This window comes from Python bivittatus, unplaced genomic scaffold (assembly GCF_059951505.1).
Source record: "Python bivittatus isolate LINGU-HERP-01145 unplaced genomic scaffold, Pbiv_v1 ctg000330_np1212, whole genome shotgun sequence".
Taxonomy (NCBI): Eukaryota; Metazoa; Chordata; class Lepidosauria; order Squamata; family Pythonidae; genus Python; species Python bivittatus.
This window is the reverse complement of record NW_028277058.1, coordinates 51,522,855-51,540,027: the sequence shown is the minus strand read 5'-3', so window position 1 is coordinate 51,540,027 and position 17,173 is coordinate 51,522,855. Positions and strand designations below refer to the sequence as shown.

General features: G+C 41.0%; 1 long non-coding RNA gene across 2 annotated transcripts in view; it reads right to left on the bottom strand.

Annotated features, from left to right (window-relative positions):
* LOC148215974 (uncharacterized) overlaps window positions 1–13,407 on the bottom strand; it is a 40,423-nt gene extending 27,016 nt beyond the window's left edge. Inside the window, exons 1-4 of one of the 2 annotated variants that reach the window (XR_015796280.1) lie at window positions 13,270–13,407; window positions 12,548–12,656; window positions 11,746–11,822; window positions 6,285–6,350 (exon numbers count right to left, since the gene is read on the bottom strand). This is a non-coding gene — a long non-coding RNA (uncharacterized LOC148215974). Of the gene's footprint in view, window positions 1–6,092; window positions 6,351–11,745; window positions 11,823–12,547; window positions 12,657–13,269 lie in introns of those variants that run through there. The other variant, XR_015796279.1, reaches the window with a different exon arrangement.
* Between the last annotated feature and the right edge of the window lie 3,766 nt (window positions 13,408–17,173).

Below are 17,173 nucleotides of genomic sequence, written 5' to 3'. Positions count from 1 at the left end.
ACCATTTTGGGGTTTTTTCTCTCACACACTCTGTATTTCTCTTTTAGGTAGGAGTGAACAGTTTCCATCTTTTAGTTTTGATAATGGCCTGGTACAGTATCAGGTGGTTGACTTTTGACCAAGTAAAAACTAACATTCACCCCTGAACTTGTCATGTAGCTGAAAAGTTAAGCCACACAATATTAGCTACAGTTAATTTTGATAATGTCCTATAAACCAGTGGAATGAGTTTTCTAGGAACAACCTGATTCGCATGGCTTTCAGAGGGATTTACCAATGCAAGGTTATCCGTGTCTGCATAAAAAACAGGGTTTTCAAAGCTTATTCACAAGCAAATGTATATAGGATTATAGCCTTATTCACGGTCAACATAAACTGAATTTGGCCTACTAGTCCAAGCCTACACTGTATTTATTTGCAGAAAAGTTTTGCTTATCGCCTCGAAGGCAAATCTCATGAACTCAACATCCTTTGCTCTGTGCTCAGTATAAGAACCTACACGTTCTTCTCTCAGGTTTAAAACCAAGAGCCCCATCTTTGAATTTTGCACCACATTCATGTGGATTTAGAATGCACTACATATTTTACTGAAATTCTGGGAAACTGACTTGATTAGCTGGAAATTCTGATTAGAGGAAAACGGTTGTTCTGAGAAGGCAGACAGAAAAGGAAAGGGGACATTGTTATCTTATCATGAGCTTCAAGGACATTTTTCAGACCAAAGCAAGATTGCAAGCTACATCCTACTGAAAACAAGGTTTGGTCATTGTTGGATCTCATGGTTCTAGATAGCTCCATATGGCTGCACTTTGGAAGCCATGTGCTCTGTATGAAGAAGCTCGCCCCACAGAATTCAAGGTAAACATTGCAATGCTTTTATGACCCAGGAACACACTGAATTTGCATTAAGTTTTCTACAAATGTGACAGTGTTGTGCTAATGCTAGGCCAATATCTGCCTTGCGATTTCTCAGTACTTTTCTTTCTATGAGATAGTAGCTTCTAACGTTCTACCTTATTCTAAAGGCATTTGAGAATGTCTTTTTAATTTCTTTGGTGTGTTTTCAAGCTAATTTCATTTGTGGTGAACAATGTTAGTGCTGGTGCTCTTTTCTGTTGCACATCTTTCCATCATTCTGTACCAGCACCTACCGTCTGGAACGAGGTTCCCTTGAGGTCTGGATGGCCCCCACTCTGCTGTTGTTTAGAAGAGCCATGAAGACCTGGCTGTTCACACAGGCCTTTGGTGAGGGAGAGTGAGACCCCTTGTTTCATCAGGCTTGCCTTCTTTTATCTTTATCTTTGATCATTTATTGATTTGATTGTAATTTCTTTGGTTGTTGTGAGCGACTCAGAGTCACTGGAAGTTGGGCAGCGTACAAGTTTATTATTATTATTATTATTATTATTATTATTATTATTATTCTGAAACCTCCCTGGCTAGTCCATTTTTCCAGTCTAAGAAAAGCCATGAGAGAAGTTCCTTGAAATGTGAGAAGGTAGGGAAATTGCAGGTTACTGTAAATATTATAAAAATCAGGATATCTGTACCCATACCCTTGGTTACTATGGAATTGACTAAGTCTCTCCAGCCATAAGAATGTCTTCATCGTTCTCAGCTATGTATTGACAGAAATTACAAATTCTTTTATCCCATGGAATAAGAACTAGTAGAAAAAAACATAGGAGAATTTTTTTCTGTGTGCCACCATTTAAAGCTGTTAGGGGAGAAGTTTGAATCTGAGCAATACATCCTTATATCGTTCCTGTTCTGTGCAGCTGCCCCATACAGTTATGGTACAGCCAGAGTTGCTCACAAGTGTTGGGCCAATGCAATACAAGCCCCACCCCTTTCATACATCTAAGCAACATCACAACACAAATACAAAAGGGGCACAACTTGCCTCCTACCAGAACTTTGCTTTTGTCATTTGACACACCCACCACCATCTTCCGCAGACGTTCTGTTCGTGCTACAGAGATAGGTGGTCTTTTGAGGCTCTTGGCACAATTGGGATTCTGAAAACACATGGTCCTCTCACCAAATTATTGTTACCAGCAAAACATTCATTTATTAGAAAACAAATGCATTAGGTTGCTCCTCAGGTCTCCCTCTATACTGGCTACCTAGTGTTTCATCACATCAGCTTAGTAGAGTTTAGTTTGTTTGCTTTCAGCGGGAGGTAGGCACAACCCACCACCTGTTGTTAGTTTCTAAAGATGCCAATATGGAGCCCAGAGGCCTTCTCATAAATAGATGCAGTTGAAAGCTGGCATTTTGTTTTGCCCACATGGCCACTTTCAGCTCCTGGATGGTTCACCAGCTTCAAATGAAAAACAGAATCTGAAATGAGTTGGTTCCTTCCCAAACAGGAATAAACATTTGCATGGGCATCCCAGAGTTTTTAAACCCTAGAGAGCTTTTTATTTAAAAAAAAAACCCTCCAAAATATAACACATACTGCCAACTTCAATTTATTTATTCAGTTGATTAATTCCTTAAGATTGCAGGTCAAAAGACATGCCATTCCTCTGCTGTAAGTCCTCTTACACAGGCATAACTAATCATGTAGGAGGTGGCATTAGGACAAGTCAGTTGCTGTGCAGCTCTGAGTATTATTTAGGTGACAACCATTCCATGGTGTACTCAGCATTAATCTTCAAAATCTAAATAACCAAGAAATTGAATGCCACAATGGAATCCACACTTGGATGCCACAAACTGCATATTGAGTTACAGATCTCAGCTGTGTATAACCAACCTTAATAATAATATTTGTGTTTCCTGTAGACCTGATAGTCATGTGGTTTATATTTCTCCTAATTGGCTTTCTGGGCAGTGTTACAACTAAGGCAGTGTTTATGGTCAATAATTTTGGGGGTGAGCAACTGAATAATTTTGATTCTTGGTGCGCACAACAGTTGGGCAGCTGTACTCATTTGCAAACTCTCCCAATCAAAGACTACTTCAATCAGCACAAAATGGTTAATACAGTATTTCTAGTGCTGCCTCAAAACCTATCAATTCTACTTTGAAAAGCATTTGACTCGCAGTAGGTTTCATTTGGTGCCACCCAAAGTCACTATGGAAGCCTGATAAGGTACTCTGGACATGCTTAGGGGGCTTATGACAGCATACCTCCTTGTCCACGATAGCAACTCATCTGACTGCACTGTGGAAGTCATGAAAAGCAAGAGTGCAACCCTTTAAAAGGCCTTATTGTGTGGGGTCTGAGACCTAAGGGTTGAAAAGAAAGCTATTCATTCGGGTGCCTTCCAGATGTCTTCAACCTTTGAAGTTGTAATGCACACAGAGGTTGTGGTGGGCCTCCAAACTCTTGTCCATCCTGGGGAAACCTGACTAGATATGCTGCCTCCGCTCACTTTTCTCTAGAGAAATCTCTCTGCCAATGGTTTACTCAGGAGGAGGGAAAGAGGGGTGCCCTTCTTTTAGTAGCCTGATGTGATCTGACTAGCAAGACTAGGTCAGTCTTTTCCTGGTTCTCTAAGAATTCTAAATGTTATTATAGTGGACATTGCAAGGCCAGAGACCTAGCAGAAAGTTGAAAGGAAAAGATACAAGGCAGGGGAACTCGTTCCTGAAGAAGCTGATCAGAGTTAGATTCTCCCACAGCCCAGGATCTTTGTCTCTCACATGCACTCACATTACAAATTCACACAGCCCAAATCTCAGTCCATAACACAGAACAGAATTACACCAGAACTACTTTTGCTAATCCTATCTTACTGTCCAAATTTACTAGATTCTAGCCTGATCATTGTTCACTGAAGTTCTGCTTTTACCTAGCCTTTAGACAGCTTTGGGGGAAAAAACAAATGAGAAAAACACAACAGGAGGCTTCCCCTCTTATGAAAACTCATCTGAGAGGGGAAACCCATCCTCCAGATCAGCTCCTTTCCCCAGTATCTGTTTCTGTCCATTATCTGGACTGACAGGTCAGTTGATTTTCCTTTAACCCTTGCAGTACCTGGACCTTTTGAAATGGAATTTCCCCCCATTCACTACAAAAATAAAGGCAGCATGGTCTGGTCCTATTTCCAGAAAGAAACAAGTCCTGAGTTTGCTTCTGAATTTGTTTTGCAGCCTGGAATAAGATTTCATTCTCCATAGAGTGTGGCATACCAATTTACACAGAGTTTTTGCATGCAACTCACATTCATATTATTTACAGTGCTGCTTTAGGGCAGAATGTTGTTTCATAAAATACCTTCTGGTCACCTTTAATGGAGAAAAGAGATCATAGTCTCTCGCACCCATTAGTATCAGCCCCGCAAAGATGCTGACTCCACAGGTTTGAGATAGGCTATACTGTAGTAACAGAATCTTGCAAATCTGCCTGAGTTTTCCTTCCTTCCCTCTTATACCCCAGGGAATCAGTGGGGAGCCAGTCTGAGTCTTTTTTATATTTACCCGCCCCTCCTGGGCTTAACAGGTGCTTCTTCTGTACCCGTTGTCCTCCTAAAAGCTTCTGGATGACTTCTTCAAGGCTTCCTAAAATTAGCTGTCCCAAACCATAGTAATGGATAGCCTAACCAAATCTTCAATTACCTCCTCAAGTTCTCTTCCACTATAAAAGATGTTTCTGTTTTTCTAGTTCCAGATTGCTCTTGAATTTCTTTCAGTGATCTTTATGAGCCTCACTTCTTGGTCTGAAAAGGCCTCTGGGAAGAATTCCCTCATGATGTCTTCCCTTATAAATGACAGGAAGTATGGGAAGCCAGGGAGACTGGAGAGATAATTGTATAATGAAGGGCAGGATGCTCACACATATCTTAGTCATTTTGCAATCATGTGCAAAAATTCATATCCTGCTCTTGAGAACTTCACTTGAACTGTCTTCTCCTTTAGAGAGAGAGAGAGAGAGAGAAATCAACAGCATTTTTCTTTTTTAGCAAACTGAAAAAGAATGATTAAAAATACAGAAAAATAATTTAGCTCTGTTCTACTAGTTAGTTCTCCATGGTCTGCACAGGCATGTCACTCAAAAGACTTACACACAAACATGCCTGGAAAAAAATTATGTACTCCTGATAGCAATAGTTTCTGAACAGGATGGGCAGTTCCTAAACTACTGCACCCAATCATCCATGGAAATGAATCAAAAGTATTGAGCAGCAGGAATAACCTTGAGGAACAGGAGGAAGAGACACAACCAAGACAATGGTCAGATACAAGAAATGTGAGTCCAAGGCAGAAATGTAATTTGAGAAAGTGTCAAATACAAGAAAGCTTTGAATAACGCTAAGAAATCTCTCACCGACAAGGGGAAAAAAAGAGGAAAAGATCACTTTGGATCACAAGATATCTTAGCATCAGGTTGCAGAGCATTAAGGGGTGTTCCCTGGCAGGAAATCATTCTATGCTGCCCGAAAGGGAGAAAGTTCATATTTGTGTCTCATCCTAAAGTGAACATGAACTAAGGTTTAAACAGTTTATTCCATTCCTGTCTCAAGGAGCCTGGCGCTCTGCAGCCACAGTGCACCAACACCCAATAATAAAAGTCACAGATGTTTTTGTTGATATGAGATAAATACAGTTTCCGCCCATGCCCATTTCCCCCCCGATTTACTAACCTGAAAAAGACAGAGGAGACAAGTCAGCATGACTGTTAGAGAACAAATTGGAGAAAGCTGACATTCTACCAGTATTAACATATATATGAGATTCCTTAACAGCAAGGCACAGACCTTCCTCTCATTTTTATTTATTCTTGTATTTGAAATAATTGCTGGGAATTGCACCTCATGATACTACCATGTATTTCCATTTAAGCAGCAATTGCTTTCCTGCAGTTATCGCAGAGTCAGGCACATTCTGAGCATTACAGATGAAATGCAAGCAGCATAATAATATTGGTAACGAGAAATGGAGTTGAGGAGGAGGAATACAAAAACGGAGCAGTTTCTAATTCCATTATGGTTTCAAGATCGTTAACTTCAGCTCCTAGGTCATGAAGCTCGAAAGACAAGGTACGTCCATGCTATGTGAAGAAAGAGTAAATAAACTAACCTAGCCCTCTTCCCTAATCTTTTTCCTTGCAGAAGGTAATCCCAAAGATAAGATCTGAGAAAGTAGCCACAGCTGACTCTTCACCAACACAGCATCGCAGGTTGTCCTTTGCAAAAGTAGTCAAGTGAGCCCTTCTTCTATTTCCTTCCATTTTTTTCGGAGATGTTCCTTTGCTCACAAGCATTATTCCCACCATCTCCCACCTAAAAAATTATCAAGATTTTAACTATTTTTGGTCAAATTTTTCATAATACCTTTGTTGGCTGGTAGCTATCACGTCCTTTCCCAGAGTGTCCCATCATGTCACTTGGTCTGGACTCCTGTGAGGGTTAGAAAACCATGGCTTGGGTGCTGCCCAGAAAGATGTTTTTGTGGCCTGTATAAAGCACAAAACAGGACCATCCCTACCCGCAACAAGACAATATAATTCCAACAGAAGGACGGTTTGCAAGGCAGCAGTGTAAGCCTCTATGGATTTGTTGGCAGGTTTCTACTGGAAAAGAACAAAATAGACAGAACAACTTTTCCTGAGCTCCCTTAAGTCAACACACTATCTCTGCTGTGATTATAGATGCATTTCTGTGACTGGAGGTGAAGTAAGACTCAAATCTCAGTGCAAATAGTTGGGGGCCATTTTGTTCTTTGCTTTTCACAGCCAAAGGTCTTGGCTGATCTTGGGAACAAAGAAAACTATAATTATGTAAAACAAAAACATGAACTTTAGGGGAAAAAAAGAAAAGTACTGGAAATTGCTCCACGCACAAGAGAAAAGATAATATTCAGCCCCCATTTTTTTTCAATAAATAAAATGATAGATTTGAAGGAACCACTGTAGTTCACCTCTAGGTTAGAGACTAATAAATCTGTCAAGATTTATTTCATTCACTTTCCAATTTTTTTCAAACTTTACTTTGTCATCATCTCTTCCACACATTATTTTTTAAATAATGATGAATATGCATTTCTTCTTACAGTATATATACATTCATGTATCTGTTTTTGCATGATATATGCATTTTGTATATACTATTTAATATGTGGGCCCTGAAAAGTAATTAAGCCCATGCTGCTGGTGTATGGTGTTTTAGGGAGCCTGTTTGTGTTTCAGTTGGTTGGGAATTGTATTTTAAATGTATTGTATTTCTATAAAATATAAGTTGTATTTATATAGTATTTTTTAAAATTCTTGTCAGCTGCCCAGAGTTGCGTTTATGAGATAAGTTACTAAAATTGTTTATACTTGTTGTGATGAAACAGGAAGTCACTTCTTTATATATTTCTTTTCTTTTTCTTTACTATATTCTTTTTTTTCCTTTTCTCTTTTCATTTCTCTTTTTTCTCTCTTCTTCTTTTCCGCACCTCTTTTTTTTTTCTTTTTAGTCTTTTGTTTTGTGTAGTTTGTATTAGTTTCTATTGTTGTAAATTGTACTCTTTAATAAAATTAAAGATTACAGCTAAGATGATTAAAGGACTGAAGCAACTTCTCTGAGGAAAGTTTGCAACATTTTGGGCTTCTTAGTCTAGAAAGGAGGTGAATGAGTGGGGGCACGATTGAGGTGTACAAAAGTATGCATGGTGTGGATAAAGGAGAAGTTATTTTCCCCTTCCCAAAACACCAGAGGTTACCCAATGAAACTGAATCCTGGAAGAATCAGGGCAGACAAAAAGAAGTGTTTTTTTTACACAATACATAATTAAATGTTGGAATTCACTACCATGAGATATGGTGTTGGCTACAAGCTTGGCTGGCTTCAGAAAAGGGTTGGACCCATTCATGGAAATCATGGGGATCAGTGGCTGGTTGGACCCTTGGAGAACAAACTGCTGGACTAGATAGGCCAGGATTCTGATCCAAGAGGGCACTGCTTATGTTATGTTCCTCTTTTGACTCGGATTTGCAATTCATCTGTTGCAAAAGCTGAAACAACTGCAGCTTGTTACATATGAATTTAGGATCATATTTGACAAGAAAAGAGGAAGGGTTTCAATCTGGCCATTCTGGTCAAGTTTTTGTACTAGCATACCCTGTCATCAAATCACTATGGAGCTATTACTGTTGTTGGTGCTGTTGTTTACCACAGCAAATAAGGTAGGCCAGCTAAGATTTGGGAGTTAGATATTAAATTTAGGGACAGATATTTGGGATACATTAAGTTACTGAGCAAACTGGGAAGCAGGGGGCAAGTGTCAAAGTTCTAGTCTCCAATCTTGGTCAGAAGACAACTAGGACATGAAAGCTCCCATCTTAACTTCTTTTGACAACCCCCCTCTCCTCCCATGGCTGTCCTTCTGGGAACCCACCCATTTTCTCATGTGAACCAGACCTTCAAGTTAGGCCACAATGTGGTTTATTTGTTTCAGCATCACATGTTATGTCAATAGAGCCATTGCATTTTGCTAACATGAGTTTAGAGCTAAGAATGTTGTGTGAATGTGGTCAATATGGGATGCCTTCTGCTCCCTATCATCATCTTCCTCCATCTAATAAAGCAAGCTGGATTGATTCCATCACACAGTTGACAGAGAGCCAGTGTGGTGTAGTGGTTAAGGAGTTGGTCTAGGAGCAGATGGTTCCAGGTTCAAGTCTAGCGTTAGACATAGATGTTCCTTAGGTGAGTCTGGGCCAATCAGTCACTTTCAACCCAAACGGGAAAAAATGAGTGCTATATACATTGCTTTGACCTTCTGGAAGAAAGGCACAACTGAACGCGTGAATTAATGAACCAATAAACACACATATGACAAGAAGGGAAGCTTAGAGATCGGAAAGCTCAGGGCAGTCACCGAAATCTTTCCCCTGCATTGGTTCCGTATGATTTTGTTTGGGTGATACATCGGAAAACAGAAATGATTGTGTAATGGTATGTGGGAATGGCCTTGGGAGATGGGGGAAGAGATGCTGCCTAGGGAACAATCAGATGGGGGGCGGGGGATCCTGCAGCTGCATAACAGGCACAGAAAGAAACTCAGAAAGGACCCTTCCTAACTATTCAGGCTGTAAAAAGAGCTAGTGGGAGATTTGTACCTTCAGACTTGCGAGATTTTGTTAATGTAGCCTTACAATAAAGTAGAATTAGCTCAGCTGGTTGTGTTTCCTGTCTGGTCTACGTACCTGGGAAGGCTGACTGGTTAAGACTCTTGTCTCACAATTTTATTTGTGCTGTTCACCCCTGTTCTGACGTTGATATGCTTGAGGTTGACCAAGTCCCCCTTCCCACTCACCCCCAGTGTTTACAATAGTGAAGAACTGGCTTCAAATCACTCTGGCTTGGGTGCAGAAGCCACTGCAGCAAAGCCTCACTCTCCCTTCTCGGAGATGCTCTTATGTGTGTATGTGGAGGGGATCATTTATTTTTCCATCCTCCACTTCCACCAATTATGCTAGGATTCTTCTGCCAGGGTGTCCATCATTGTGAAGAGCCAGGATCAAGAGAAAAGGACATATTAAGCTGATATCTTACTGTTCATTGGTTTTGCCATCTCTTGAAAAGATTATAAATGTACCAGTCTGTGAAGTGCCTCCCACATTTTTGCTCTCCTATGATCTCATTTGTCTGAATTATATTCCACATTTGGTTACAAAGCATACTGAATAATTGTACTGCATTTTTTTTTTTTAAAAGACAGACACTAGAGTTTGGGGCATTCAGCTGGATTCTAAACATGATTAAACATTGCTAATGCTGGAGATGATCCAGCCCTACTCACATGCAGAATGACTGCTCCTAGAACATACTGTCTCTCTCTTTTGCAGTAGGAGCACAAAGACACTGCCTTATTCCTGTTCAGACTATTTATTAATCTACCCCAATACTGTTTATTGGCAACAGTTCCTTGGGGATCCAGTCAAAGTTTTTGCCTGTTTTTGCCAGATGATCCTTCTAATGGGAGATGGAGAGATGCAACATAGGGCCTGTACCAGACAAGGTTGAACTAGATTAGTGTTTTTCAAACTTGGCAACTTTCAGTGGACTTGCTGGCTGGGAATTATGGGAGTTGAAGTCCACCCATCTTAAAGTTGCCAAGTTTGAAAAACACAACGTGCTACCCTGTTTCACACTTCAATCATTCCCTAAAGTCTTGTTGGGCAACCTTTCAAGGGTGCGGACCACAGTGGAAGATTTGGAGAACAGGAACCAGATGTCAGCCTTCCCAGGTAGACCGGACAGGAAATGTGACCAGATGAACTAATTCTACTTTATTGTAAGGCTACATTAACAGAATCTTGCAAGTCTGAAAGTACAAATCTCCCCCGACTCTTTTACAGACTGATCATTTAGGGAGGATCCTTTCTGAGTTTCTTTCTTTTTCCATTATGCAGCTGCAGGCTGTGCCCCCTCTTATCTGATTGTTCCCTAGGCAGCATCTCTTCCCCATATCTCACAAGGATATTCCCACATACTATTACTCCAGAAGACCACAGGAAACGGGTAAGGAAGCAAAATGGGAAAGCCCTCAAGGATTTTTTTTTTCTGGGTTTTGTGAGGGAGTCGGCGGAGGGCAGGGAGGGCATCTTTGTTTTTATGGTATATAATAAAATTGTTGTGGGAAATGCCACTGAATTGGGGGTAGAGTCAGAGACGTCTCTATAGTGGTCACAAAAAGGGATTTGACGAATCTTGCCCTAAAGACTGTGGCCGTCTCCATACAGCAAGGTGCCAGCCTGCTGGCACCCTGGCGTCTGCCTTGTCCTTTTCATCATATCAAGCTGGACAGATCGTTCAGTAGACTGCTATGGGTGGCAGAGGAAGTTGCCAGGGAAAGCATATGCCTTGATATTGATAAAATCTCTAAGGAAGACGATGGCACAGAGATGACCTTTCACTTTAGGCTAGAGTGATCAGATTAAGAATGGATTAACCTTTTCGTTTTTCCAATGCAATCTTTTGCATTTTGGCTTGGATACAGCCACACAGGCATAAGAGATATCCAGCAAAAGACAAGCTGTACTTGCATCCATGAAATTTCAGACAGATAAGGGGAAAAATGCTTGTAGGGTTATAAAAGGGCAGGTGAAGACATCACAAAGCACATCTGTCCTATGATTGACCTGCATTTTTTAATTAACACCTAGAAGAGAGGCTGCTTAGACAAGGTAGCTTTTCCTATTTACTCGTGCAAGCTGTGAGATGACGAATGTCCAGCTCTAACCCAAATTAGATAATTATTTCCCTCTTTTGTTGTAGCAGGCACCCAGTGCCTGCTAGACACTTAATCCTCATTTCTATGCAACCTTCCCTTGCTGATGCCTAAGCTAAGCACCTCTGGTGGGGGGAGCAGGAAATAGAGGTTACAGAGCTACAAAACTTGCCCAGGGAAAGCAACCCCTTTGTGAGTCAAATTCCAGAGACTGTAACTGCCCCTTGGGCTCACCATGGCAATTAGGGAAGGACTCCTGGTGCTGTAAGTAATTTAAATAAACACAATGCTGTTTGTTTTGGTCCTGGAACCTCCTTTAAAGTCCTTCAAATTTTAAATTAGTTGGCAACACAAGAATTTCAGAAAACAACATCTTGCTTGTCTTTATGGCATATTCTTTACCACCTATTCCCAGCTGTTCCATTGGTACCACTTCCTGGGGAAGGGACATCACAGTGACCACCCCCTACCGGCCCATCCATCCCTTTTTTTCTCTTCCTAGCTGGAGAAATGAATTGGGAGGGAAGCTAATTTGTTAGGAAGTTTTTCTTTTCCTGAGTCTTACCCACCCCTCACCTTTCCAAGGCGCACTTCACACTTCAGGGCTCCTTCACACCACAGTGCTTTAGGTAATGTGAGAAATTGTGGGAGGGCTGAGAAAGTAATAGAAAAGAGAGTAGATATAATCAGATTAATTGTATTGTGATTATTAACCAGCACAAGAAAGTAGAGATTATCAATCAAGAGACAGAAGGTGAATCTGTTGGTAGCTTATCTGAGAAATGGAAACTTAGCCCCGGGGGCCTTTCAGATCATTCAGAAAACCCCCACCTTTAATGAACTCGTATAAAGGAGAGCTGAAGATTCCTCTTGTAGCTTCCAAGGTTCTGTATTTACCCCCAACAATATTAAAGATACTTTAACGAAGCCTATGAATAAAATTCTTGAGAATACCATGGACAGCCAAGAAAACAACCAAATGAATTATTGAACAAATCAACCCAGAGTTCTCACTCAAGGCACAAATGGCCAGACTCAGATCATCATACTTTGGGCACATTAAGTGAAGACCTGGTTCTCCAGAGAAGTCTATAACGATGGGAAAGATGAAAAGAAAGAAGAGAAGAGGACAACCAGCAGCAAGGTGGATGGATTCAGTTACAGTGGTGATGGGTGCACTGTTGGAAGACCTAAAGGATCAAGTTGGCTACAGATTATGATAGAGGAAATCTATTGATGTGGTTGCTAAGAGTTGACACCAACTTGATGGCACACAATGAGTTAGTCAAGGCAGCCTATGTAGTTCTTGCTTCCTTCTTCTTGCCCAGCTGCATGGGGCTAGATGGGTAACTAATTTTACCCCCCAAAAAGCATAGACCTGAGTTTAAAGGCATCTATGGTATCTTCAGGTAGCCATTTCCAGGGAGCTAGCTTCATTTAAATCCTCAATTTTCTCAGTGGAGGACTGTCATGGGTTGAAGGGACTCCTGAAAAGGAAAGGCAAGGATCAGGGGACTATGAAGGGAGGACTTAAAGGCGCCTTCAAGCCTTGTGTATCTGGGCAAGCATTAAGTGGATGGAAGGAGTGCTTATTATGACTTACCTTTTCATCCAGAGGATTGCAGCATTTCCTGTGCCAACCAGACAAGGCAGACTTTCTAAATCCTGGGCCTCCAAACTCCTGTTAGATGACTGCCCTCATCCTCCTAGCCAACATGCAGATAGGTGGAGGTAGTGGTGAGCAGATGTTGAGAGTGAGGGGAGGGCTATTTTGCCCTCCCATAAAGTTAAATGGTAGGTAGATTTAGGCGTTTATAATTCTATATGGTTATTTTCATAGTGATTGTAAATATATACCACAATATAGTTACCAGCACGATGAAAATAATCCTGTTTTGTTCCTTTTGTGTAATTTTAACTTCGTTCTGATTTGTTAATTTTTTATATTGTGGAGAGACCATTACACAATGGGAGGCACACTGTAAATAAACATTTTGTTTGTTTGCTTGATCTCCATGTCTGGTAGCCAGGATTCTTTCTTACCCCAAATTCAATACAATGCACCATGAGCCACTAACAAGTACCATTTATTCCTCCTACCTGTTACTGGGTGATGTTGCAGATCAGACAGCAATCATTTCCCACATCCAATTTCCACATTCTTAAAATTGGTTGATTGTGCTCAGGCTGGCAGATGCTCTTGCTTACCGACAACGTCTGAAAACTCCTTTGAGTCATGGAAAGTTCCCAAAGGCACTTGGCACAAGACGCAATGTGCTGTTCCCTCCCACTTAGCTTCCTGTAATTGTCATTTATTATGTACTTGCTTAAGAGAGAACCTCTGATGCATTGCAATCATTAAAGTCACAGATCATCAATTCCACCCAAATATCAGGAAAAATCAAGAGCCTCCAGCTGTGTTTTGAAAGTCTCACTTGAAATGCAATAAACGCATGGAGAACAATGAGTTTTCCCTCCACTGTGTAATCCTTTCCCCCTACTTAATTGAGTCAGCCACTTGAAATATGTGCAGTCAGGTTCAGAATAAGATGAGTAAATCGGGTTGTTCTTCTTTTCTTCCAGGTTCATGATGTATTTCATGTTTTCCTTCATTACTTCTCCTCCATTCCTTTGGATCTGTAGTAAATAATGTTCAGAGCAACTCATGGCAATGTCAGAAAAGTTAATCCAATGTAGCACTATTTTAAGAAAGTGCACACAGAATTATTCAGTCATCTCTAAGGCTAACTCAGCCATAAGGCAGCTGCATAGTATAGAGGGTTCCATTCATGGCCTTGTTGGGTCACACTGCAGAACTCCTCTAAAACTCTAAAGTCATCTGGCTAGATCAGAGATGAACTACTTATATGTTGAGAGCCTTAGGTGGCCCCTGGCCCCCTTTTTGAAGCTCCAGAGCTCCCAGAAATGGTGCATAAAACAAATAGTATCATAGAATGGTAGAGTTGGAAGGGGACAGAAGGATCATCTGGTCCAACCCTTTGCAAAGTGTATCACTGAAAATCAGTGAAACAACTCATGAGCAGTAGCTGTCCAGGCTGTTAAAAACTCTAGATATAGAGAACAAAAACAGAGATTCAAGACTTGATTTAGCATTAATGCATGTGTAAACACACACGAACCCCCCCCCCAAATCTAACCCTCTAGTAAAAGCAAAGTGTTTGGTGATATCATTGCCCTCTCTACTTCAAGCCTTGTCCATCCCCTCTGACCCCCCAAAATGCTGCCAATAAATGTTCCCCTTTTCCTGTACAGAAGGATGACTTACTGAATTTAATAGAAGGTTGCCTCCTATGTTATCAGATAAACATTCAGATAGTCATGTAAATATGAAGAGACTAATCCAAACTCAGTCCACCAAAATGCTAATCATCTCTAATTACTAATTAATATATACTCAATTAAGCACTCCAGGGGCAATTCATACAAATGAATGTATTTTAAATAGCAACAAAATTGCATTGCATCCAAATCTAAGTGTTTTTCCAGCAGCAATTATCTCTAAAAACAGTCCTATCTGATCCACATCTCTCTGGTCTAAGCCCCTCCCCTCCAGAAGTTTGCCATTATAAACTCAGTAGGATATCCACAGGGTATGGTCAAAAAAGTCAAGATGGCAGGCACGAAGATGTGATCAAAGCCCCTCTTGGACAATTGCAACTCCATGGCTGTCATCATGATTCTTTTGACCATACCTTGGTGATAGCCTTATTATAGACCAACAGGAAACAAGCTGAACAAAAATAAGATGCAGGCGGACCTCACAGCTCACTTGGTGCGCTTGCCAATACTGTATTAAACTAGAACCATTAAAATTTGCTGGGTGGAAATTCTGTGAATTGTAATGTCAACATATTTAGGAAGGTATCAAAGGTCTACCAGATCTGGGCTCCAAAGTCTAGGCAGCAATGTGATATGGGAAACTCTAACACCCTGCTGCCATCTTGTAGTCCTCTGGAGTCTTGCAACCCAGATATCATACCTCACACTGAGAAAAGGGCCTTCTCTCTGCTAGGACATGGCCACCTTTTCTTTAAATTTTCTGAGAACAAGCCTCCCTTCCTTTTGAAGGGAACCAATTCCTTTTCCACGTTTATCTATATCAGTTAATATTGATCCTCACATGTAGGAAATGAATCATCATTCTTTTTTTAAAAAAAAATCACATTGCCTGCCGAACATTAGGGTCATTCTGGGTTTTGAAAAGATACTGAAATCTCTCAGTGATTAATTTCTGTTCCTGAGAAGAATCAGTCTCTTGGTTTTTGTTTCTTAGTAATCAGAAGATGAGATAATCTAAGACGTTGACTCTGTGTACATTGTTTCATGTAGAAAATGTCCAGGTTACAGTGATGCTACTAGTGGACATTGACTCAAATATACTCATTGAACATGTTGCCTATAAATATATTTATCCCTGTCAGCCACTAACCCAGTCAAATGGTCTTCCCAGTGGCACAACGCAGTACAATTAACTGGGTCAACAATGTCCAACAATCCCCACCAACTTTCTCCAGAAAGTGCCTGGTACCCCAAGAGCACTTGTTTTGGGAGAATTTTGGCAGGACTTCATGGCATCCTTAGTTCTATCTCTGCACGATCACTCGTGCCCTGGTCACCTCCCAGTTGGATTACTGCAATGTGCTCTACATGGGGCTACCCTTGAAGAGTATCCAGAAGCTACAGCTGGCACAAAATGCAGCAGCGCAGACAGTTCTGAATGCCCCCAGGGGGGCCCATATAACACCTCTGTTATGCGAGCTGCATTGGTTGCCAGTTTGCTTCCGGGACCAATTCAAGGTGTTGGTTGTTACCTTTAAAGCCCTTCATGGCACAGGACAGGTTATCTGAGGAGTCGTCTCACCCCCGTTACATCAGCCTGCCCCACTCAGTCCAGCAGAAGGGGCATGTTGTGGACCCCACCAGTCAAGGAATTTTGACTGGTGGGGTCTAGGAAGAGGGCCTTTTCTGCCGTGGACCCTGGTCTGTGGAACAACTTACCACCCAAGGTGTGGTGTGCCCCCACTCTCATGGCCTTCAGGAAGAGCTTGAAATCTTGCCTATGGCAGAAGGCCTGGGGCCTGGATGGATGCTCGCACCATTGGAATTGGCTTGTGACATAGTTGATTCCTCCTCCCCACCCCATCATCTTGAATGTTTTTAGTCTTTTTATGTATAGGATCTTTTTATATAGTCTGACTTTTTAACTAATGAATGTGGGTATTTATATTGTTATCTGTTTTTGGTTTTTACTTTAATTGTGAGCTGCCCAGAGTCACTCTCTGGGGGAGATGGGCAGCATACAAATTTAATAAATAAATAAATAAATAAATAAATAAATAAATAGCCAGAGAGGTAATCATAGGCATGATTTGACCATTGCTGCTAATCACTGTTTGGGAAGTGTATTTTGAGCTGCAACAGAGAGAGCGCCTTTCCACTGGCTCTTTCTCTGAGGGCTAGGTGTGGAAGATGAGTTGTATTGCTGTAAAACACTTAATTGGATGGAGCTAATTTAACCCTGGACAGGACTAGGTCTCTTTTGGGTTAAATGTAACCTCCTGAGAATTAGTTGACTGGGTCAGTTGACCCTGTTCTGGGGTTTCCACAATACACTGAACCCCTCTTTGACCCAGGTAAACAGACTGTAGGTACAAGACCCATCAATTTTAATCAGTATAAATAGCAACTCTGATTCTTTAGACAAGCTGCCTAGTAGGACTTGAATAAACCCAACTCAGAAGAAACTCTTGGAAGAAAGTTCTTGGATTTGGAAATGGGCCAATTATACTCTCCAAATGTAATTTACCATACTTCAGATATACTCTTTCCAGTTCCAGCTTCCCCCACTATAGCCTTCTACAGTGTGATCCTGTTGATTCAACATAATGGTGTACTTTTGATATATTACATTTGACTGCGCTATACTTTCTTGATTAGAGGTTTTTAATTTATTAACTTAGAAGTTTTAAACATAACACACACA